Source organism: Cynocephalus volans, chromosome 1, assembly GCF_027409185.1.
Source record: "Cynocephalus volans isolate mCynVol1 chromosome 1, mCynVol1.pri, whole genome shotgun sequence".
NCBI classification, from domain to species: Eukaryota; Metazoa; Chordata; class Mammalia; order Dermoptera; family Cynocephalidae; genus Cynocephalus; species Cynocephalus volans.
The window spans coordinates 284,580,546-284,593,074 of NC_084460.1; positions in this window are offsets into that span (position 1 = coordinate 284,580,546).

Sequence of the window (12,529 nt, forward strand, 5' to 3'; positions counted from 1 at the left end):
TTCCCTCATCAATGGCTTGTCTTAACTTTGTATAACTCTTGACTTGACATAACTTGGTTTAATATTTTGCTTCTGTCATTGTTATCCCATTGGCTGAGAGACCAAGTATATAATATTTTTTAAACTTTATAATCCCCAAGTGATGGTTAATTTTATGTGTCAACTTGACTGGGCCACAGGGTGCCCATATATTTGGCTAAACATTATGCTGGGTATGTCTGTGAGGATGTTTCTGGGTGAGATTAACATTTGAATCAGTAGACTGAGTAAAATAGATTGTCCTCCCCAGTGTGGATGGCCCTCATCAAATTTGTTGGAAATCTGAATAAAACAAAAGCTGAGAGTAAGGGAGAATTTGCTCTCTCTGCCTGACTGTGTTTTGAGCTGACACATCACTCTTCTCCTACACTTGGACTGGAACATCACTATTGTCTCTCCTGGTTCTTAGGCTTTTGGACTCACACTAGAACTATACCACCAGCTCTCCTTCTATTTGCAGATGCCAGACACACATACACACCTACACACATACACACACACATGAGGGTACTTCAAAAAGTTCATCATATATGGCCAGTGCACTCACTGGCTGAGTGTGGTGCGAATGACACCGTGCCGAGGGTTGCAATCCCTTTACCTGTCAGAAAAAAAAAAAAGTTCATCGTATAGATATCTATATCTCCATCTACATCCACATCTAAATTTCACACACACACACACACATACACACACACACACACACACACACACATATCTCTTGTTGTTCTGTTTCTTTGGAGAATTCTGACTAATACACTCTAATTACTTTATCTGACAAATACTCATCATAATTTTACTTTACTCATTGGGTTCCTGATAAAATTAAATGAGAAGATAAATCGAAAGAGCTTACCTGTACTATCAGTACTCAATACACACTAGCTTTCATTGTTTGGTAGGTCTAGAGATGTATCTGAAAACCCCCACAACAAATTCAAATTATTTATGCTGTTCATGTCACCAATTTCATTCCTACTTTCAGGTTGTTTGCTTCTTTAGATGATCCTTTAACCCTCTCAAGTTATCAGTCCATGGGCGCTGTAAGGAATTCACATCCCAATGACATCATTGTTTGAAGTTGGGATATATTCCTTTTTTATATCTAATGGGATTCATTGTCTACTTTGGGGATCACACTCAGGGTTCAGTGAGGAAACCAGGTCAAAAGGGTACTCTCTGAGACCTCACCTCCTCATTTCCTCTGGGGGTCCTGGCACGGGTTCATGCTGCCACATTCTATACCAAAACTTCCCAGCCTCTACCTGGCACCTAAAGAATGCTCATCATGTTGGCTCTTTGGCCAAAGGGAAACAGGGTGAGGGTAAGAGGTGGGGGGATGTACTGGGGATAAGGAAGGCAGCATTTTCTCTCATCTTCACATAGGGAAGTACGAAGCCAGCAGATTCCATGAAGCAAAAGGAAACATGAGCTCTAACACCTAATGTAAGTTTTTCCAGTTGCCATACTTTTAAACAAGCTTTTCAAATTATTCAAGAAAACCTCTAGATACGACCTTCCAAAAATTTTTTTTATGGCCAGACATATTTTCCTTATAATATGAAAAGTACAAGTATTTACTCTTTCATTTTTATGCCACCAAAAAAGTGTAAATCACTCAGTTGCCTTCTAACTCTCTCACCACCCACTCTTTCCCCTAGGAGCTATACAGTTGTTATTTATCAACTACCAGTTGATTTTATAGGTTTACTATCAGAAGGGGACTCGGTCATTTTTCGGAGGCCTTCCGTGTATTTGAATATGACCATGCTCACATATAAAGTGAGAAAACCATTTCTTTGGTGCCTTTTCAGATTTTTCTACATGCTCACCACTATGATCGAACAGTGAGAGTATGAGAAGAGGGGAGAAAAATTACAAGACTAGATAAATACTCGGACTCTTCACCTTGTGTTTTTTGCAATGAAAATGTTTGAAAAACCTTTAGACATTCCATGTTTGAAAAAGCAACAATTGTACTCCACACATCGATAGATTATAATGTTAAACAAACAGATTCAACCTTCCCTGACTATTCAAAATAAAGGAAGATTTTTTAAAAGTTAAAAACAACAAAATTCAGACTAACAAGGTATCTTGTGTTTAGTAAGTACTCAGTGTAAACGTGAGGATTGTTTAGAAACTGTTAAATCATTTAAATGGCCAAATATCAGCCACCAAAGAAGCAATATAAACCATTTTGCCAAAAAAATACCTCCATTAACATGGCTAAAAACAAAAACCATTAATTTCCTAGATGTTGAATTTATGAAGAGGTGCAGATTACATAGGGCAGAATATATCTTTCTGTGTTTTATTCTCATCTTACATTTGCTTTATCAATAAATCTTTTGTTAAACATAGCAATAGAAATGGTTAAACATAATTTTCAAACAACTAAAAAAAAAAACCAGGTCTTGTTAAATATGTATGTGTCATACTGATACTTTACCATTATAAATAGAAATATTTTTCCCTCCCAAACACACAATTGGATAAAAAGTAAAATTCAATTCAGCTGGGATTTGGGGGCTCTCCAGCTTTAAATAAACATCTGGATTTTCTTTTAAACAAGTGCATTAGTTGATTTTTAAACCACATACAATGAATATATTTAAATAATTTTTAGGAATATAAGAAACAGGATAATTTTATATAAAGACAATTAGAAAGAGATGAGACTGATTTTTCTTGTGTGTTCTATAATCTTACTCTGAAAGCAATTAAAAAAAAGTAGATCTTTAAAAATATCCTTAGCATCCATGAAACATATTATGTCTGGGTTCAAATTTTAGCCTTCAAAATCTTCTGTACTAGCTATTTGAAATTACACAATAAATCATTGTTAAATGTGGTCTCCCTACCGTGCTATAGAACCCTAGAACTTATTCTTCCTGTCTAGCTGCAGTCTTGCATCTAATGACCACGCTCTCCCTGTTTTCCCCTTTAAGCTACTCAGTCTTTAGTAACTACTATTCCACCCCTTACTTCCATGACATCCCACACAAAGAAATGACAAATGTTTGAGGTGATGGATATGTTAATTACCCTGATATGATCATTGCACTCTGAATACATGTACCCAAATATCACATTGTACCCCATAAGGACATAAAGTTATCGTGCGTCCATTAAGAAAACATAAATTTAAATTTAAAAAAATTTTAAAAAATTTAAATTTAGCCCCCAGACAAAAATTGCCACATGGTCTTAAGAAACTAATTTAAACTCTCTAAGTTTCCATGTCCTCATCTATAAAGATAATAATAGTATCTACATCATAGATTTGTGAAGATTTGCAGCGATCTTAGATGTGAAGAGTTTGACATAGTGTCTGACATGCTGTAAGTACATGATACCTTCTAGCTGCTGTCATTGTTTTATCATTATTATGATCATTATTGCCTTCTGAGGTTTTACTAGGCTTGTTAAAAAGTCAATATTTTTACTTGATATCATGCAACTTCTGATCTTACCTTTCAATAATATGATGGTAATTTATGATAGGTAAACAGACTAGTTGGGCAACATCAAGTAATCTTAAATGCTTCTCCTACATGAAGGTAAAAGTATTTAGAAGAGGGAAAATATATTGGTAACATAAGGAAAACACATGATGAGATGTGTTAATAATTTTACATTAAATTAGGAAAAGCTGTCACATTGCAAACATTCATAGTGGGGGGTGTGGTTTATGCAGGCACTGCAAATATTTTTATGTTCAGCATCTTGGACTTTTCTTTCTCATTTATGAAGAAAGAAAGACTAAAAGAATAAATGGTGCAATTGACTTGTTACTGATGGCCACATGTTAAGCACTCAAGAGCAGCCCGCAAGAGGCCTTTGAATCCTTACTTAGTTGTACTGGTTTAGAAATCCTTCGGGATTAGCTGCTCATTGACAACTAAGCCTGGGAAATGTCTCGAGGGTTACATTTGGTACCAGTTCTTGTTAATAAATGTTAAAATACGTCTCTAGAAAATGAGCTACAAATCCTGAGCAAACCAAAATCCAATTCTAAGAACAGCTTTTGAGTTTGGGAGGTTTTCTATCTGTTTCATGAAGGTACAAGAAGCACTCATTGCAAAACACATTTAAATATAAAGACTCCGTAGAGGATTCAATACTTCCTTATGTGAATTTCAGTAGGGGGAAAAAATAGTTCTTTCATGAAAAACAATCTCAAACTACTCCCTTCCACTCAGAATTCATAATTATGCTTAATCTCCTGCTCCTCTTGGCTCGCTTACAGGTCCTGTTGGCAGGTAGTGAATGCAAAATCATTTTAATGGGGAGTCCCCTGGGAATGGAGCAAAAGTTTTGAGCGTTTGCAGTGTCACAATGAAGGAGGGCCAGCTGTTGGGCGCCCTGAGCGCCGGGGCTACAACTTCCCCGAAGCAATCATGTGCCGGGCTGGCTTCAGGTCGGCTGCCTGGAAGGAAGAGGCAGACTCTAAGCAAAGCATGAGAATGGGGAATCGGGAACTCCACAGTCGCCAGGCTCGCCAGACACAAAGCCAGACAGGAAAGCCCCGGTGAGATGGGGCCGTGCCCAGTGTGGGGCACACTCCAGTCTGCCTTCCTTTGGCAGAGGGCTGCCCCAGGGGGCCAGGGCTAATGAGAACGTGGCCTGTGAGATAGGAGATGCTTGGCTCCATCAAAGGGCTCATTCAAAGCCACCCTGTCTCCACCACCCACTCAGGAGCTGCCAAACCGGCTTCAGTTACTATCCTCTTCGCATACCTGAAGGTATGGTTACTTACAGCCCCACGGGACAGCCTGGGAATAAAAGAGAAAGTGTTTCTCACTGTGTGTGTCTGATATTGACATTTTGTTATATTTTGTTTGTGTCTATGTGTACTTTAATTTTTATTATAATAGATTTGAAGGGAAAGTAATGCTAGTAATTCCAAAGACAGCCTTTTTTTTAAAGCACAATCATTCACTCATTCATTCATTCATTCACTCATTCATTTAAACAAACATGTTGAGTTTTTAGGGCACTGGATTATGAATCACCCGTGCCCTTTTTTGAAATAAAGCTTTGTCAAAGAGAAATTTCTTTAGCTATGTTTTAAAAAGACATTCTCAAACTGCCAGTATTTTACAGAGATGCTCCATGTTTAGCTTTTATTTTCCTCTTTTGCAAAAAAGATTTTTACAAATATATTATTTTTTACTCCAGATTTCTGTAGACCCTTAATCCTGTATTGTGTGTGAATATATGAGAACATACATTTACTCATCAATGTTATTTGCTTAACACCTACTTTGTGCTGAACTCTGGACTAAATGCTGTGTATGGAAAGAGGAATAGGACATAGCCCAAACTTCCTGAAACTCTCCCTGAAGAAGGGAAGATGGGCGTATCAACCAGTCCAGTGCTGGAAGCTGTTAAAGGCTCCAAGAGCAGTGTCTATCAACCCCAATGTAGCCAAAAAAAAAATGACCTTTTGCATTAAAGAAGGTCTTAGATAGGAAAAGATGCCTGACTTGGATCTCACTGCTATGCCTTAATTTTAATCATAAATACCAATAACAAAGTGTTTTCTGAATTTTTCACAAGCATCTTTATTTTGAGCCAGTCCCATAATACATAATAATGTTGGTGAGGCTCACAGAGTATTTAAGGGTCAATAAACACCTTTTGAATGGAGGTTGTAGAGCTGTGGGCGGTTCAGATGGACAGGCCAGAGAGCATGACTCCAATATGTGCGATTTATACACAGGAAACCCGAGCTGAGAAGGAAGCGAGAAGGAAGATGTCTAGAATCATTTGCTGGGATCCCTAGGCACCTTTAGATTCTACAGAGACCCAAACAGTTCAATATTTAATTAAAAAGAAAAGAAAACCCCAGATCATGAGAGCTTGTTTTAAATCATCCCTGGGAAACATAAAAAAAAAAAAAGTTGGAAGAAGAACACAATTCAACTTTTTTTTTTTTTTTTTTATTACAGAGGACATTTATTAAGTATTTTTTAGGACCTGGCTTTTTTTTGTAATAATAGCTGGCTAGAGTATAAACAACACACACACACACATTTCTGAACTAACACTAACCAATGGCAGTGAAATCTGCTAAAGTACCTTCTCAGGGGGCAGTCGTTTTACTGATACCTGTGTCTTTGGGGCCCTGACAATTTGTTTCTTCCTTTGTTCAACAAGCATTCATTGAATTCCTCCTCTGTGCCAGGTGCTGTGCCTGTGGCTGTCCAGGAGTTCACGGTTAAATGAGATAGTCAGAAATTATTTGTATTGAGCAAATTGTAATATGGAGTAAAAAAAAAAAAAAGGCATGCCAATAAAAGTATGAACAATGCCTAGCAGTTTTACTAATACTAGTAAAGCCATTGAATAAATTAATAATCCAAGAGTCCACACTAATTTGAATAAATCAATAAAGGAAAGGGAAAGCCAACAAATCAGGAGTGACTAACTTTGGATGGGAAGAAGAAAGAGGTAGCAGGCAAGTATAGCATCCCGGCACCAAGAGCCGGAGAGCTTGGTCAATTGCACCAGCTGGATTCAGGTGTTTCTGCATTTGCTTAGGATGAGTTCAGAAAGTACTAGAGAATCTTCACTCACTACTATTTCAGGTACTGCTCTGAATTTTCAGTGATTCTTCTCTAGTAAGATCTGAATAGAGTTCTTTCAGTGGGGGTCTTGAAAACAAAGGAGGAATTGAGGAGAATCCATACACTGTGGCCGGGCTTTATACTGATTTCTAAAAAACCTGTGCTATAAGTAGAGTACTATTATCCCATCGCAAGCACTACTGCACTAGGAAATGCTAAGTTCTTGGTTCTATGACCTGTTAGAGAAAAGGATTCAGGCTGCCATGTGTTTTTCTCTCCTGAAATATCCCCTCTTGGAGGTTCACATTTATTCTCTTTAGACTAAGACAAATCTCTCAGTAATGGTCCTAGAAGTCCGTTCTTTAGGAGTCCCTCAACATTTTCTCTGCATCTCCTAGGCAGAGCTTCTGCAGTCTAAGAAGGACTTCACGGGCTGCCTCCTCCTTGGCTGCTGTCATGTTTCCCTGATAATCTTTTTTGTACCTTGTTTTCTCCACATCCTTATACTGTGTAATGTGGCTGAATCACAAATACTTCTCTGTGAATGGTCACTAAAACCATAGCTTGTCTGATTATTTGTTGCTCTTTGCTTCAGGTCCACTGAAGAATCAGTGCTGGAAATTATTTTTTCTCAACTGCTACTGGGATGTCCTATACTGAGGTCCAGGATTGGGACCTTCTTTGTTTCTCCTTCATAACATGATTTCTTTTTCCTTTGTCTGCCTTTCTCCCACCTCTTCTCCCTCAGAGAGGATACTTTTCCCTACCAGTCTAAGTGGGACTCAAAGCCTCTGTAGCAATGACTAAAAGATATACACACACACACTCACACATAGACAAAACCATTTACTCACAATAGTATGCAATTCTGCAAACTTCTTCGTCCTTCTGATCTCACTTGATGTAATTCTCCCTCTCAAACACACTTGAACCACATTGGCTTTCTTTCCGATCCCTGAACTTGGCTAGACATCCCTGCCTTTGGACTATGCACTGCTTGTTTTCTCTTCTCTTCACATCCATCACCCAGTTCCTTGCTTTCTGAATGGTTGCCTACTTCTTGTCATTAAAATCTTAGCTTTAAAAAATCTTCTAAAATGTGCTCTCCCTCTAGGGCTGGGCTAGGTAATGTAAAAGATGAGCCTGGAAAACCTTGTGGTAACAGAAAGTAAGAAAGAATTCAATGACGGGACATGTCCAAAGGACACAGGAGCTAGCACAAAGAAGCCCCTTTAGGCAAATATGAAAAATTCAGATCAGCAAAACAAATAATAATAATAAATGATTACAAGCCTTTGAATAAAATAAGAATGCAAGAGTTCACACTGATAGAAGTAAATCAACAAAGGGAAAGGGAAAGGGTAAACACCAACTAGAAAACGTAGAAGGAATAATGGGATTAGGAAACTAACATTTGGAAACTATCATAATAACAATTGATTCAGGCAAGAATCATAGGAACTATGATTACGGAACTGGTGAGTGAAAGTTTGAGAAGCAGCAGGATATTTACAAAGTATCTCCCACAAGATACTTACTAATTGCAAAGGGGAAAATAGTAATTTTAGAGTAAAGAAACATGGCAGAAACTACCTTAACCAAATGATCAAAGTTAGCATTATTAGTAATGGGACAAACTGACATCATGTGCCTCATGATAGGATGCCCAACATTACCACCTTGGCATTCCTACCAAAATTGTGGAATTTCATTCTTATCATGCGGAAACTGAAAGGCATTCCATAAAAGGATTAGTTTGCACTCTCGGCAAATCTCAAGGTCATGAAACACAGGAAGGACTGAGGAAGTGTTCCAAATTAAAAGAGCAGAGACATGACAACTGAGTGCCACACATGTTACAAGGTTGTTTCTGTTTTTGTTTTGCTAAAAAAGGCATCATTTAGAAAATCGAATAAGTTTTGAAAATTAGGTAACAGTATTGTATCCATGCTAGTTTCAAGACTTTGAAAATTGTAGAGCTGCTATGTAAGAGAATACCCCTTCTCTTGCAGAAAATGCTGACTCAAGTATTTAATGGTAAAGGGTCAACATATCTGCAATTTGCTCACAATGGATCAGGAAAAAGCAAATGAACACGTATACTTAAAAGTTTGTGTGTGTGTGTGAGAGAGAGAGAAAGAGAGAGAGAGAGGATGAGAAAGCAAATGAAGTAAAAATGCTAACACTGGGAATCTGGATGAACATCTCTAGTCTTGAAACTTTTTTGTGGGTCTCAAAAGATATGAAAATATAATGTTAGAAGAAGAAGAAAAAAAGAGCCAACCAGTCACTTTTCATATTCTTCTGTTTCAATCCTCTACATTCCCTGTAACCAGAGTCACATGATTACTCCTGGCTAGGTTGTCAGGCTTTGATTGACCTATTGATACCCCATGGCCACAGGTCTTCTCTGGTCAAGACCACCACCCTGTTCTAGTCAACCTGGCTTCAGGCCAAGAACTGGCCCCATGTGGCCATCACAATACATGGTTTCCACTAATATTCCAGCATATCTCAGGATGTTCTTGGCATTCTATGAGAGGTTCATTATTTTTGTCTCCATGGTTTGGGGCTGGCAGAAATAGTTCCTGTGGAAAGCATCACTGTGAGATAAATTTCTTAGAAAACTTCAGATTATTTTCTCTATGGCCTTACTCAATTCCTCTTCCAGAAACTTTTCCCACATTGATGGGAGTGGAACAAAACATCTGTGCTTAATATTCAAAAGCCATAGCTTCTACTCAAACTGCTGCAATCCTAGTGGGGGGAGATAGAAATTGGTAGCACCCAAAATCCCTTAACTCCCTCCTGCCCCATTATTTCATTTTATGTGCAAATACATATCAAGATCTCACAGTCTAGTTCTGCTGGTGGAATTATGAAGGAGTCAGGACAGCATATTGGATAGGGAACAATTTTAGAGTCATGAAGATTTGGTTTCTAACCCTAGTTGTACTACTGTGTCTGACTAACAAGTGACCTTGGATAAGTGACTTAATCTCAGTGGATTTTTGATTTTTCAAAGGCTTTAACTTCTGCCTCAGAAGGATTTAGGGAGGATTAAAAGAGGAAAGAGACATGGGCCACCCAGCATGGAGTCTGACATATAGTCAATGCCCATTGATTAGAACATGCCCATTGCATTAGCCTGGCACAGAAGGAACTCAATAAATATTTGCAGAATGAATGGGCAAATGAATGCCTACAAAATGTGAGCTCTATGTGCCTTCCCCTGGCCACTAGTTCCAGGCCCATTCCATTCCCTAAATCTTCACAAGAATAGTAACAATAATGTATACTAAAACTCATCAGTGTGAATGATTTAAAATCACATCACATCTACTCACATTCATTGATGAAAAGTTTTAGGGGTGGGTTTATTTACAAGAAATAAAACAAACAAACAAAAAGCAAAGAGAAACCAGTACGACTTTTTGTCTGTTAGCAAGAGCCTCATTTCAGTGGGAAAACAAAATGTCCTAGCAGGTGGCACTCCCAGGAAGGAAAGCCAAAACTAATCCACAATGAAACTAAGATCTTCCACTAATATAGAAAGCTGGGACTGTTGGTTACAATCACTTATTTCACTCTGAGCTGTTCGATATCTAAAGACACCTTGTGTACACTGAACTGATACAGCAGGGCATGATACCAACTAACTGGGGTAATCACTCTTCCTGATCCCATTGTTTATGGCAGAGATTTACAGATATTATTCAAAACACAAACTCTCTTCTTCATCCTGCGCACACACTAGAATACATTTCCCAGTCTCCCTTGCAGTTAGGTGTAGCTATTAAGTAAATTCTAGACAATGAAAAAGTGAGCAGAAATGAAGTATATCACTTTCAGGTATGGTCCAGTGAAACCTCTCAGTAACACCTTCCAGGTGTCCCTTCTTCTGGCTACAAGAATGGAGACAACTTCAGAGTGACCTTAGAACTTAGTTACACATGGAAGAAGACTGTACCTCTCTAAACCCAAGTCCCTGAATGACTTTGTAGAGGACAGCAATCCCATCAACTCATTAATCTGCCTTGTTATGTGGCCAAGAAATAAACTTCTATTGTACTGAGTCAGAAAACATGTGAGGGTACATTTGTTATACCTGCACTCCCATGTTTATTGCAGCACTATTTACAACAGCCAAGAGTTGGAACCAGCCCAAGTGTCCATCATCAGATGAGTGGATCAGGAAAATGTGGTATATCTGCACAATGGAATAGTACTCTTTTGTAAAAAAAAAAAAAAAAAAAAAAAAAAATTAAATACTGCCATTTGCAGCAACATGGATGGACTTAGAGAAAATTATATTAAGTGAAATAAGCCAGGCACAGAAACAGAAATACTGCATGTTCTCACTTATTGTGGGAGCTAAACATATATAAATATATATACAAACAAATAAATGAGGTGGGGGGGAGAAGACACAAAAATCAGAACAATTCCATGAACTTATTAAGACAAATGAACAGATATGATGTTGATGGGGGGAGGAGGGGAAGGAGTGGAAAAAGAGGAATTGGTAAAGGGACATGAAAATCATCTACATCGTATACTAATAAATTCAAATAAATAAATAAACAAATAATAATAATAACACCAGCCAAACAATAATCATAATAACAAGCATAATAAAAACAGCAATAATAATAGCCAAAAAAAAAAAAGAGAAAGAAATTGTCCCACTCTATCAAAATACTACAAAGAAAGTCCTTCTCTGTCAGTCGTGCCCTGCAGAAATGAAAGAATTGCAAAATTAACCAATGTCAAAGTGGGTATTCAACATACATATAACCCTAAATTGTCTTTATCTTAGAATTCCTTATCCTTAAAACATTTTTGGCCCGAATATAAGAATTTTCCATCAGTATTTGTTTTCTCACATTTCATAGTGTCTCAATACATCTTGCACTGAGCATAACTTTAAAGTTAACACTAAAATAAATGATAATTATATTCATTTCCACATTTCTATTATCAATCATAAAAGAGTTACTTCTTAAAATTTTTTGCATGGATTACACATCTCAAGAATCTGCATATTCTCCCTTCACTCCATATGATTAATAACTTGAGGACAGGACCAAAGTCTCCTATCGATGAACTTCCAGTACATGCTACAATGCCTGGCATATAAGGGGGGCAGTAAGTAACTATCAGGTTCCTTGCAGTTAGAGAAACATAGTCATGGGAAATACATTTTTGCATTAACTCAAAGCTTCTATACTTTTAATAGATCAGTGACTTTTACTGTGTATACAATGTTTGCACAGCAGTAATATGAGCTGTGTAAAGAATGGGATAAATGGAAAAGTAAGAAAGAAATAGACTCTGATCTTAATAGTGTGTTCCAGGAAAGGAACAACACAACACTGAGGTGGAAGATGGAATCCCAGCAAAGGGCACGTGCTCACTGGGGGAGACTCTCTAGTTCTCTGGTCTTGTGCCCAGTACATTTGCATACCTTGCTACTTCTGTTGCTGTTCTTAAAGGTTATTTTAAGACTCAGCAGCCTGTTAGTCTTTTCTCTTTCTTTTTTTTTTAAAGAAGCTTTCCTAAGCCATTTTGCTATACAAAGAAAAAGCTGTTTCTCCAAAAATAAAGAGTTGCTGAAAGCCAGAAACTTTTGATTTAACAGAAAACTCTAAACTCATTGATTTTAATCAACACTAAATTGGGAGATCTCAGGACCTTAGGTTTTGTGGATTTCTTAACATCCAGTGTTTGAGAGAATATTTAATTAAATTAGCTAACCTTAAAAAAAAGAAAAATAGAAAGTGAAGGAGAAAATACAGAGAAATGTCTTAAGGCTTACATAGAGGATTCTTTTATTCATTGCAAAAGCTGCAGGTTCATGGGCCTATAATCCGAGAAAAAGTAGTTCATTCATCTTTAACCATATGCATAGATTTGGT